General features: G+C 48.3%; 1 protein-coding gene across 1 annotated transcript in view; it reads left to right on the top strand.

Moving 5' to 3' along the window:
* Positions 1-12,765, top strand: part of LOC144162085 (uncharacterized) — a 112,613-nt gene that overhangs the window by 51,207 nt on the left and 48,641 nt on the right. The window lies entirely within an intron of this gene.

Here is a 12,765-nt window from a genome sequence, read left to right as displayed (position 1 = left end):
AGAATTGGCGTATCTTGATGGGAGTGGTTCATGAGAACGTGCCCCTGCGCATTTGCTTTTATTGGGTTCTTGTGTTATGTGTTTTGTCGTTGTTTTATACCTTCGATTAGTTTATATTCGCGTCTCTTCAATAAAAAAATTTAGTTTTGGTTCAGCGCTTGTCCAGTGTTTTCCTCCCCTTAGTCATGTTATTTGTGTGCTGTGAAGATGCATCTGTTGTTAATGTACTGTCAGCCTCTTTATTGCCTGACCGTGTGTGCGGCGCACATGCAGTTTCCGAAGTAACAAACACGGAGCGGTGAGCGAACGACGTCGCGGAAGAAAGTGCCATAATCCTAGATAGGCTCCTGCACAGTACAGCGTGAGTGATCGATTCACGCAAGAATTTTGATAATGCAATAAAAACAGCGTATAAAAATTACGCCCACCTCCTCTCGCGGGAACCCTGGTGTGATGCGATGCTGAGGGGGGTTCAAGCGCAAACGGAGAGCAACCGTCGATCGAAAGGCCGCCGGAGAGCGGCACACCGGTTATATGCGCAGCGCGTCCGACGGACAGAAGACCGCGGAGAGAGAGAGTACTGCCACGGCCGCTGGATGAGAGCGCACGCAATGTGCGGCCTGCCGCGTCGCCCGGTTTTCAACGGGCGAGGGCGTGAGTGGCGGTGTTTACGTTTGCCGCCGCTTGACTCCCTCGCGGCGCTAGCGTTCGGGGACTGGTTTCGGGACGGAGCGGGGCGGTCCCCGTAGGCGAGCGCTTGCGCCGAATGAGAGACACAGCCAGCGCACGGGTTTTAAAGATGTCCTTCCTGGGCTACTCAACCGCGAAAACTCTCTGTCCGTATCTATGTATGTCTGCCAGTCTGTCGCTCGATCCAGCCGCCCGGCCCTGACTGAAGCAGCCAGAAGCTAAAATAATTCTTGAATGAAATATAGGCAATACATTTTCAATCTAACAAATCTAAAAAGATGCTCCATATTCGACAACTTTGTTAAAAAAAGATAATATTGAACAAAAAATAATAACCACCGGTTAGCTTTGTCTGAAAACGTCTCACACACACAACGTAAACCGCGTTGCACAGTTTAAAGCCGCAAGTTCATTAGTTACAGTTCAAGCGGGAGGTATTTGGTGGGACTTTACTCGTCCGAAATTTCAAAAAATGTCACCTTTTCTCGGGAAACGCGGCGTCGACACACGGAAGAGCGATGAATATTTGCCGGCGACGGATTAATGCTTGCCTAAAGACACTTTGCAAAAACATGTTGGCCGGGTGGAATGCGCACCTCATAAAACGAGGACACGCGATAGGATGGTTGAAAAAGTATTTGAAAAGATTAGACATTTTGCTATGCGTGTCTTTCGATACTCTTATACTGGCTCGATCATATCTTGCCGCGCTTTCGCAGGCACGACACTGCCTTTAAACGCGCTACTGAAAACTTGATTACAGAGGTTGTATAGAAAGAAAAATAAATGCACCTTGCTGTGTCCAAGAGAGAGTGCGTACGGTCCACTCTCCTAGCTGCTAAGCATTTTTAAAACCTTGCGATGAGAACTAGCGCTAGGTACATTTCCTCATCGCCGATTTAAACCCATATGCATTTATACCTGAAGCTAACGGCCGGGCTCCTGGAGCAGCATGAGTAGGCGCTCAAATGAGCGCGCTCTAAAGACGTTGCGGTAGTTTTGCTCTGTGAACATACTGCGCGCTTCAATTAGGATTAATTTTCGTAGCGTAGGAAATTTTCACATACGTTATTATTACGTCAGCTTTCTTTTTTTTTAGTACGCAAGCATAATCTCTACGTAATGCAAGAAGTGTAATGCCTTGTATCTGCACAAATAATGCGTAATTCACGCAGTTAGCACAATTCATAATTATGATATTCAAGATGTAGATTGTTGGTTTAAAATAGCAAAGAAAAGAAGAAAATGTGAAATGGAAAAGCGGTGTTTGAATGCTTATGCATTATTAGGCAATTTTTAGAATTTCTGTAGAATTTCGCCTTTTTCTTTAGTGTCCGGACAATAATTTAGCTTGCCGAGCTCGCCAAATATCTATTTTTTAATTTTTTGTCGACCCGGACATCCCATCTGCGCTCCTTAATTTTTTTGGAGGCTACAGGGAACAAGTAAAAATATCAGGTAGAAACTGGAAACGCTTTTCATTCAACTGTATATATATAGTAAAAATAAAATGGGTCGACATAGCTATGATATTCGTATTACAGTCGAATCCACTTATAACGATACCGCTTATAACAATATATCGGATATAACGATGGACAACGATTGCACCGTCCAAATTTGTATGCTTTCTATGGTAAAATAACCCGCATATTACGATGCTCCCGGGCCGCGATATCGGATATAGCGATTGAATCCGCTTACCGCGCGCGCCGAAAATGCGAAAATGCGTCACGAGGAGGAAGCAGGCGAGGAGGAAGCGATCCCAGGGGAGGCCACGGAAGCACCCGACGATGAAGGGGTGCCACAGTTATGGTCGGCGCTTCACAAAGACGCGTCGGGTCTCGACGATTTTCTCCATGCCGACGATGGTGTGGAAACGTCCGAGTGCCTCAGTGACGAGGCGATCGTTGCCAGTGTGCGTGGTGCAGCGGACAGCGGTGAGAGCGACGACGACGACGACGCGGCTGAGCAGCCTACCCAGGTACCGTCATCGCACGAGGCCCAACGAATGATACAGTCCCTACGGGACTTCATTTTCGCGAAGGACCTCCCGCTCAGCTATGTGGAGCAATTAGATGCTCTCGAAAAAGATGTGCGTCAGCTTCGCGTGAAGCAGTCAAAGCTGACTGACTATGGCTTTTCTGCAAACGAGTAGTTGCACTACCTCACTTGCATGCTAATAAAATGTTTTGATCTCTCTTGTGGCTTTTTTTTTCTCGACCCGCTTATAACGATTATCGGTTATAACGATGGGATTTTCTTGGCGCTTGGATATTGTTATAAGTGGACTAGACTGTACTTCATAACTGAACAACGTGTAATCAAGTCATATGTGCCGTGAGATTAATACGAATTGTGGTGTTTTATTTAGTGCACGAGGAAAAACCTACATAAAAGTTGGTTATGTCTTAAACATTGAGAAGTGTTGGCACTCATAAATAACAAGCGCCGTAACAAAAACATTGTTTCTGTTTGTCCGGAATTTTAATACATTCTCTGCAGTCGCAGCTTGCAGACAAAACGTAAAACTCTGCCGGGCGTGAGGTCACAAAGAGCATGCCGGGCGATGTAAGACACAACGACACAGCAATGCGAGACAGAAGGCACACTATCAACGCGTAATGCTGCTGCTGCGAACGGAATTTAAACTTCCTTCTTGACCCTATGAAGCTCGGCCACCGCTAATCGTGTTTGTCTTTTATAAGGCGTAACATTAGTGCTGGTAAATGCCTTATGTGGAGCGTGGAACGCCGATGATAAGCCCACACTTCGAAATAAGCGGCCCGAACGCCGGCGTCCCGCGGGCCGCGCTCACCGCAACCAGTCCCGGAACGGTGGCGCCGCGGTGGCAGTATTTGGCTCTAGGCGCACTCACGCCGTATTGGAGGCACGCGGCAGGCCGCACGTCAGTGCGCCTTTCATCCAGCGGCCGTGGTACTGCACATGCGCAGCACCGCGCGCAGCGCCGCCCACCGGCGGAGTAAAGGCGAAACCACATGCAACGTTTTGGTCGCGTCTTGCGGCCGTCTGCGGCGCCTGGCACTGACGCGGAACGGGCGTTGGAGAGGGCGAGCAACCACAAGAGACGCGCGAACAGCGCTTCTCCTATCCAAGTTGCCAGACTTACTTTGGTAAAGGCAGCATCGTTCTGTTTAAGTCATTCCTAATAAACTGAAGAATAATCAAAACTTCAACAAACAAAACACGTTAAATTGGTGTTTTATTAAATAAAGTGCTAAAGAGCCGCCAAATAAAGAGCCGCCATGTTGCGTGCGGAGGGGGATCGGAAATTGAGGATAGCAACATCCGGTGCAGACGCCGAAAACGGACCGAAAATCTGGGATGCGCAGACACCGGCGCTCCGAGCGCGCTGCTGTGTATTTGGTGGCGCGCGCTGAACGCGCGTCGCCGCGGACGGCCTCCAAACGCGACCAAAACGTCGCATGTGGTTGCGCCTTAAGAGCGCGCTGGGCCGCACACCCGCAGATGTTGAGAGAGAGTGTTCGCTCTCACCTGGGCACGCGCCGGCGCCAGTGCGTCTGCCGCGGCTATGACGCGACACAATCCAACACAATCCACTTTAATCCAATCCAATCCAAGCCAAGCCAATCGAATCCAATCCAATGCCCCTCGCGAGAGAGTGTTCGCTATCGGAGAGGAGAGGGGGTGAGCGGAGGAGAGTGCGGACGCCCACGACGACGACGGACGCACGCAGGAAGGACAGGGCCGCCGACAAGAGATGCTGTCAGCGTCGCATCTAAAAACAGCGCGTTTCGCCGCACTCTTCTACGCTCTAAGAGGAGTTAACGCGGCGGTGCCGATCGGGCCGGTGACCGGCATCGCCGTACTCTCCCGGTCTCTCCGCCGATCTTTCGCGATTACGAATCCGCAGCATCGCGCCGTAGCACCGTAGCTCGAAACTACTCTATATATGATTAACGGTGTGCCAGCGACATCTGATGCGAGCGCAGCGAAGCTAGAACGAAACTCTCTCACCCTCCGCCTCGTGGGGCTTCGACATGCAGCAGCGGTGGCCAGGCGTTGGTATCGTATTTAGCTCCGAAAACGATTTACTTCCCTTCAGAATTTCTTCTTCAAGAGTTTGTTGCAAAGTGGCGTCCGCAAACGCACGCCCCGAAGCTCAGAGCCGGATACTTTACAGCCACGCTTGCCATATCTGTGTCTGGTGGAACGTGATAGTAACATTTACCATCGCTGGCTTGAAGCCGCTGGCTGCACGTCGTCATTTTAAGAATGCACTTTATAAGCGACCCCAAACCATCCACCGCCGGTGGCGGCGGCGGCGGCGGCGGCGTCCGCAGTGCTCCTCTATATTTAAAAAAGAAGCAGCATCCGGCGCCAGGTTTCGATCCGGGGACTTTGCGGCCGCAGCGCGACGCTCTACCGACCAAGCCGCGGACGCGACGCTGATATCAGTGTTAGTGACGCGCCTTATATCTTTAACGCATTCAAACTACGTCGTCAGCGGCGTGCGTTGGCGACTCAGCGGCGTTATAGCGGCTTGATAACTGCGTGGTGTACACGTGATACTACAAACCCGTTGGAAGAGAAGGCGGCGAGGCGGTGGGCTGCGGGGGCCGAGCGCAAGCGCCGCAAGCGGGCCGACAACCGTGCATTCGCACTTTCACATTCTCCCCCTCGGGGAAATGCGGGGGAATTTTTTATGTACTATCTGTGGTGTTTTTGTGCATAAGCGATTTTGAGGTTGCAGGCCATACATTTTCAATTTTGTACAACCAACCCTGTGCCACTACTATTAAACCCCACCACTGCCAATAAAGGCTATCTTTTGTTTTTCGCCGGTACTCCAGTGAGGCACCCGTTTCCATTGGGAACTTCACACAACTATCGAGAACGATATTCCGAAAGCGTGGCGAATCCGTAAAACGAAACACGCCGTTTAACAATGTTAAAGGGATCGTGCAAAACTTTTCAACCTTTTTTTCTGTAAGTCTGAATGCATTCAGAACGTAGTGAACAGCGCATCGAGCATTTAGAATAGGTGTTACAAAGTACCTAAGCCAGATATTACTGCTCTATCAGATAACTTCAAATCCGCCGCGGTGGCACAGTGGCTCAGGTGTTGCGCTGCTGAGCATGAGGTCGTGGGTTCGATTCCCGGCCGCGGCGGCCGCTTTCTGATGGAGACGAAACGCAAAAACGCCCGTGTCTTCAAGATTTCGGCGCACGTTAAAGATCCCAAGGTGATCAAAATTGATCCGGAGCCCTCCGCTACGGCGCGCCTCATCGCCTGCGTTGCGTCGGCGCGTTAAACCCTACAACCAATCAAGATAACTTCAAAAGTTGCTGCAAATAGCTTTTTTTTCTGACTGATTGATTCGTTGTTTGCGTGCTCAAATGACGGCTTTCAGAGGCTTTGGAAGTTTGTTGAACGTCAGGGGGGGGGGGCTCAAGACAGTTGATGATGATGATAATAATAATAATTTTATGGATCTAGAAACCAGAGAGCGTTTTTTTTTTCGGCGTCTGAAAGGCACAATTTCTGTACAGAGGGCGCCCCGTCCTTTTCGAAATGAATCTTAAATAAAACGCGATTTCTTTTAAGTAACAGCCCTTTATCGCCTTTATGGAGATACCTAATGTCATAAATAGGGTTATTATTTCTAATGTTACGGAAGAGCAATAATACCCTCTAACTGGCACTCTAAGTGCAGTTGCAGGCTCCTTTACGCGTAATACCACTGACATCGCGAATAAAATAATGGAAATGAAATCATTTTTCCCCTCTTACGGGAACAGCAAATCTCGGGTGGTGTCAGGAACAATTTGCAAGAAAAACAATACAAGGCTAATTGAGAATTAAGTAACGATTAGCCTTGACAGATGGGTCGTACGTTTTTACAAAATGACTCAGTCTTATAGAGGCTGGCGCATCGGACCGCTCCATAAGTCTTGAGAGCCATAGTTTGTCTAATTGGGCCAAGACCAGGTGGGGCGGAGCCCCTTGTTTTTGGCAGCAGGGAGGGGGGAGGGCTCCAGCGCCCTTCCTGGAACCCCCCCTTTCCGTAGCCCCTGACGGCATTCGAGGGGTGTCTAGGCTATTAGCCGGACTTTTTTCAGTTGCGGCGATAAGCGCATTCGACAGCCACTTGAAAGAAAATTTGAACAAAAACAAAGTAGAGACTGGATGGCGTATCTGGTGCGACGAGCAAATAATGCAGTGCCGCTCCCTTGACGATAACTGCAGTGCTTGCAGGCAGGAACGAAAGAGCGGAAACGTTTATCGGCAGTGCTGCTGCCTGCAGGGTCACTTTAAAGAGACCCCGCAACGCTTTAGATAAGCGCTTTCACTCTTTTCTTCGCGACTGGAAGCACTGCGAAAGCTACAGTTATCGCCAGCACGGAGCGGCACTGCGTGATTAGAAAGTTTTACCTGACCGTTTTAAATGCAGAACATTTCTTAGCCTCGCCTGTTCCTGCGTCGGACGGTGTCAACAGTTCCGCGTCCGCAGCAGGTGCGCCTCTCCTTCCCTCCTCTCTCTCAACAGCAGCTGGCGCGCGCATGCGTCGTAGTCAGCCCTTTCGCTCCGTCGCGGTCTCGGCGTAACAGGTACGTGATAGCAGCGCGGTGGGGCGTGGAAGGGCACGCGCTGCTTGCGCATGCGCGCTCTCCCCCCCGTACTGCTCTCCTTCTACTGCATGCGCGCGCTGCAAATATAGCGGCTAGCGGTCGCTTCTGTTTCAGTCACTGCGTTGCTCCTTCCTTCCTTGGTTGACGCTCGTGCCCACATTTACTCGTGTCTGCTACTCCAGCATCACGGAAGAAGCGATGGAAGCAACACTGCCTTCAATCAGTACTGAGGCCCCAATGCTCTGCATTTACTCGTGTTGCCCTCGCGGGAAGGCGCGGGAATTTTTTTGACGCTCTGCTATGCTCCCGACGGCCCGCTAAGCACAACCGCAGCGTCAGCGGAAGAAAGGCTTTTAGCTAAGCCATAACCGTATCTCCATCGACGGGGAATGATTCGCGTCACTGGTCGTGCCCTGTGCGTGTGCAAACCAAAACGTCATGCCAAAGTAAAGAGAAGAATTGGAATTTGGTCACTCAATTAATGAAAAATACCATGTTTAGTGCCTCATTTCACCTTTCTAATAGAATGTAGTCGCTTACAAGGTATATTGGTTCTAAATAATTTTAAAGAAGCCGATAAACTTAGGAATAGCCAAGACAAGGATGTCTTTCTTGGCGCTGCATGCAGCAGCCCCGCGCTTCGGTCGACGTTTTTCGCTTTCGTTCTAAGCTCGTTGAGGAGTGTGGCACCCTCGCCTATTAGGAAACGCTTTCGCGATTTCGTCGCTGGTGTTTCAAATGAAGAAATGCAGTTCGGCAGCCATATTGTAATTCCGCGCGGTAGCGTAAGCTGCCGCGACGGTCCGCTAAGACGCCGCTGTTAGCGGAGCGGGGCCCCGCTCTGGTATCGCCGCTAGCGCCCTAGCGCGCCACGCATGCGCAATGGCGCTCCCGTTAGCTATAGGATCGGTCAGCTAAAACTCTCTATTTTCTCGTCGCACCAGATACACCTTCCATTTCTGCTTTGTTTTTGTGGCTTTATTTTTAAAGTTGCCATCGAACAGCGTTCATTGCTGCAACTGAAGGAAAACCGGCCAACAACCGCTACGTGGTATTAGTGACGTAATTCGAGCCGTCGAAGAACGTCAAGATCGGGAAAGAGAGAAAAATCTTTTGAGCGAGTTTACAAGTTATCTGATGGGCATAGAGCAGTAATTTCTGGCTGAGGTACTTTGAAGCCCCCTAAGTACTGGGTGTGTTGGATGACATGCGTTCTGCAAGCATTTAAGATTTCAAAAAAAGTTGAAAAAAGTGTTGCCGAGTCCTTTTAAAAAGTATCCTCGGACTGCATTCTCAGCATCGACCGGAGATCTCCACGTAACGACACAGGCAAACAAGTTGCGTACTCAAACAAGAGACATGCCTATTTTGACAAGCTGCGCCCATGTCTTGCGACGAGGAGTGTGACAAGACTGTCTAAAACAAACCAGCCAAGACGAAGGCCATAGTTTGTAAGCGTGCTGCTTCCAATAAGAATTAAATGAAGAAATTGTCGGTGTCGACAGGATCAGCCGACTGTGAGCGGACGGCGCTTCCGTTCAGGGCATGAAAAAGCTGTAATCGTCCGTGATACGTAAACGCGCATAATTATGGCGGCGATTCCAACGTTCGAAAAAAAAAGGTTTACAAACTTTGGAGGGAAGCCTTAAGATTTCCCTTGGTTGTAGTTGGTGCAGATATCGTTGCACAGTTGGTGCAGATTTTGTTGACCAGGTAGCCTGAACACGTCGATATTTCTTTTGCTGTGTTCATTACGTTTTCCAGGCCCATTTAATCCCTCACTAAAGCACCCATAACTCTCTTTTTAGCTATGATCTGTTGCGGCCAGCGATCATCCCCGTTTTGTTCGCGCCCGCACGATTATTTTTAGCATCGGCTCGAAATAGACGCCTCGCCTGAATAATTTTTTTTACTGAAAGAGCCAACGTTTCGAAGCTATGTTGGCTTCTGTTCGAAGTCCGGCAATGAATTGTTGCCTTAGAAAAAAATAATGGAAGATTCAATGGTGGTTCTTTAAGAATGCGTGAGCATCTCAACCCTCTCACTCATGAGCTTGACGCTCGGCCCGAAGCGCAAGCCTTGCTGCGACTTTAGAAGCCAGCAACACAACGATTCTTGTACATCCTTTACAGGAGTCATGAAGACGAAATACAGTTTTATAAAAGAAATACTACTTTGTTCAATTTAGACTAGCTTTTAGCAACTCATTCAGCTCCATACCAGCCACGAAAGAGGTTTTCTAACCGAAAAAAAAAACGCAAGAAATACTGGAAAACGTTCAAAATTCGCGCTACAGTGAGGTGTATGGGCAAAAGTCACGTAATATGGGCCAGCACTAAAAAATAGTTATCCGTGCATTAACTGCACGTTAGAATTCCAGTAATACGATCAGACAAAACTTGGGTCCCCACTAAAATCGCCCTGTATTGTTTTTTGGCGGTGGCGTACGTCGGCGACCGCCATTCACCCACACAGGATTCTGTGACGTCATAGAAAATTGCCGAAAAGTAGTTGTGGAGTCGCCAATGCTGCATCCATTTTCCCTAATATCTCCATTATCTCTTTGAAGTTTGCGATAAAATTGGCATCATTGTTATCTGGACGAAGCAGTCCTGTTAATGAACCAAACTTGTATTTTGGCTTCATGTCTCCTGAACAGAGTGTGCCAACAGTGCTGCGCTTTTTACCGCCTCAGTGATAACGTTTGCTCGCTTTAGCGGTGGTCTAGTCCAGCAGTATCGGAATTTCGTCGCAGACGATCTTATTCCATCCTCTATTGGGCCTGCTCGACCCTGCGCTCGCGGCGCACTCCCATTTTACGCTGAAACTCCGGGCGACGGGCGCGTCAGGCAGCGAGGAGCCGCCGCTCCGCGAGGAAGGCCGCTGCGCGAAGGCAGCGCCACCGCTGCCAAATCGGCTTGAAATCACCTTCCGCCGCGCTCTCCCTATCATTTTCTGTTCTTCTGCCGCTCTCTGCGCATTGATCGAAGAGAAATTTTCCCTTAAGTGGGGCACCCATTGCTTACGCAACAATAAATTCACATTCCTTCTTCTGCCGCCATTCACTGTCTGACTCTGCACACACGGGACCCGTCGAGATGGCGGGCGACCAGTGCGTCGGCAGGGGCAGGTGGCGAGCCCCGCTTCGACTTGACGTCTGTTTAGCAACGTCAGCAGCGTTGCGAAGGCAGCAGCTCTTTCCACTCTCGAAGGCAGCTCTCTCAACGCGGGCTCTGCTTTCTTGTTATGTAGTCTTTTGTTACTCGCACTGTTAACCATACCTCGGCAAAGTTGGCGCGGCTCACTCAAACTCACTCACAATTTTTTTTTTCGAATCGCCACTCACTCAAACTCAGACTCAATGCTGAGCAGCACATCTGCGCTCACTCAAACTCACATTGAGCGCAAAACTCAGTACTCACTCGGACTCAAAACTCAAAATGTACTCAGAACTCAGAATGTACTCAAATTCAAAATGTACTCAAAACTCAAAATGTACTCAAACTCAAAATGTACTCAAACTCAAAATGTACTCAAAACTCAGAATGTACTCAAAACTCAAAATGTACTCAAAACTCAAAATGGACTCAGAACTCAAAATGGACTCAAACTCAAAATGGACTCAAACTCAAAATGTACTCAGAACTCAAAATGGACTCAGAACTCAAAATGTACTCAGAAATCAAAATGGACTCAAACTCAAAATGTACTCAGAACTCAAAATGGACTCAAACTCAAAATGTACTCAACTCAAAATGTACTCAAACTCAAAATGTACTCAGAACTCAAAATGGACTCAAACTCAAAATGTACTCAAACTCAAAATGTACTCAGAACTCAAAATGGACTCAGAATTCACTAGGTTTCAGGCGTACTCAAACTCAGTCGAGCTCACTCGGCTCAAACTCACTCAAGCTCAAACTCCCCATGCCACACTAGCCTCGCGCTCACTCAGACTCAAACTCAGTTTGAGTCCAAATGAGTCTGAGTGAGTGGACTCATGAGTGAGTTCGCCGACTTCTGCTGTTGACGGACCAACACCAAAATTTCGGTGACAATGTGCCCTATCGACTGCTTAAACAATAAAAGTAGGCGCATATAGGAATAAATATCGGAAGTCTTCTGAAACTAGAAGGGTTTGCTTTAGTTGGAGAGAAAACATCGTGCGAGGGTTAGCCTGTCTACCAGAAACCGAAGACTCGAAGCCTGGAAAGTTAGGAGATGCGAGTGGCCACAAAAACGTCTTCACTGTAGCTTATGGGATGAGGGTGATTTGTGAAAGACGTTGTCCCAAACTAATTCAATGTAACAACGTTGGTTGATTAGGTTGATACAAATTCGCATGCTGCTGTTGCCTCGGCGCTAGTCCTTCACTAATTCTCGTTTCGCTAATTCTCGTACTTTGGTTCATTAATGTGAAAATCATTGAGGGAGATTTACCCTGGTATTAAGAGTTCCTCCTGAGTCAAGCTCCCAGTGGAGGAGATCCTTGAAATCTATTTCCCCGTGCATCAGCATTGCGGAATCCTCCCCTCAGCCGAGTGGAGGGAGGACTCAGAGTACGGTCCTTAGTTCTGGAATCAAATGTGGCGTCTGTGTTTTGGTTTTCTTTTATAAAAAAGTGAAAACAGTAAATGAAATGGCAGGCAGCGATCTCATAATAAAATTCTTTCAGTGTTTCTAACAATTTCATTCCCTACCCTAGCAATAACTTTTTCTAACCACCTTCTGTTAAATGCGGAGAGACTGAATTCACCTTCATGCTTCAATTCGTGCGTGTCCAAAGACGTGCAAGAGGGGTATCTATATTGCGCCAATTCGGTTCCGCACCTTTTAGTAGTGCGAAATGGGGCGCTATGCTTGAACTATACGCCGCACAAATGATATAATTTAAATAAGATAGAAAACGTTATCAACTCAATGTCATTTAATTCCATGGTATTTTAAAGTTTTATGCATTCGAAGGCAGAGCGAGCTCCCACGGTTAGTGAGCGCTCTTCGTTCCAAGCAGCTTCCACTTAGTAAACAAGCTTCAATTGACCTTCGAGTCTTCTGAATCTCCTTATAATACTCTGATAATTATTAAACGTGCAAATCGTGCTCCACGTCTGCTGTAACAACTGTATAGACACTTTCCATCACGTCCCGAGAGACGTGATGGAAAGCGTGTACTTTTCGATCTTCTCATTGAACTGCGAGAAAAACTGGGAAAGCGATTTTGGTACACATTAGTGGCCTCTTTAAAACAGTACACCTTCTTTCTTCGCAACTCACGGGGAAAGCAGAGGACATAGCTTTCGAACAGCAAATAGAACTGATTGAGCTACCGTCTAGAGTGCATTACCCCGAAGTGGAAGTTGGAGAAAGTCGGTGGCGTAAACATTTGCAATTTTCTTGTCCCAGAGCGGAAACAAGCCGCCAGGATCTCCGCCATGCTCGGGAGTGCCTACTTGTGAGAA

Source organism: Haemaphysalis longicornis, unplaced genomic scaffold (genome assembly GCF_048455015.1).
Source record: "Haemaphysalis longicornis isolate Haplotype H1 unplaced genomic scaffold, Haemaphysalis longicornis Haplotype H1 scaffold_1, whole genome shotgun sequence".
Classification (NCBI taxonomy): Eukaryota; Metazoa; Arthropoda; class Arachnida; order Ixodida; family Ixodidae; genus Haemaphysalis; species Haemaphysalis longicornis.
Note: the sequence above shows the minus strand (reverse complement) of the source record. Positions and strands in the feature narration are given on the sequence as shown.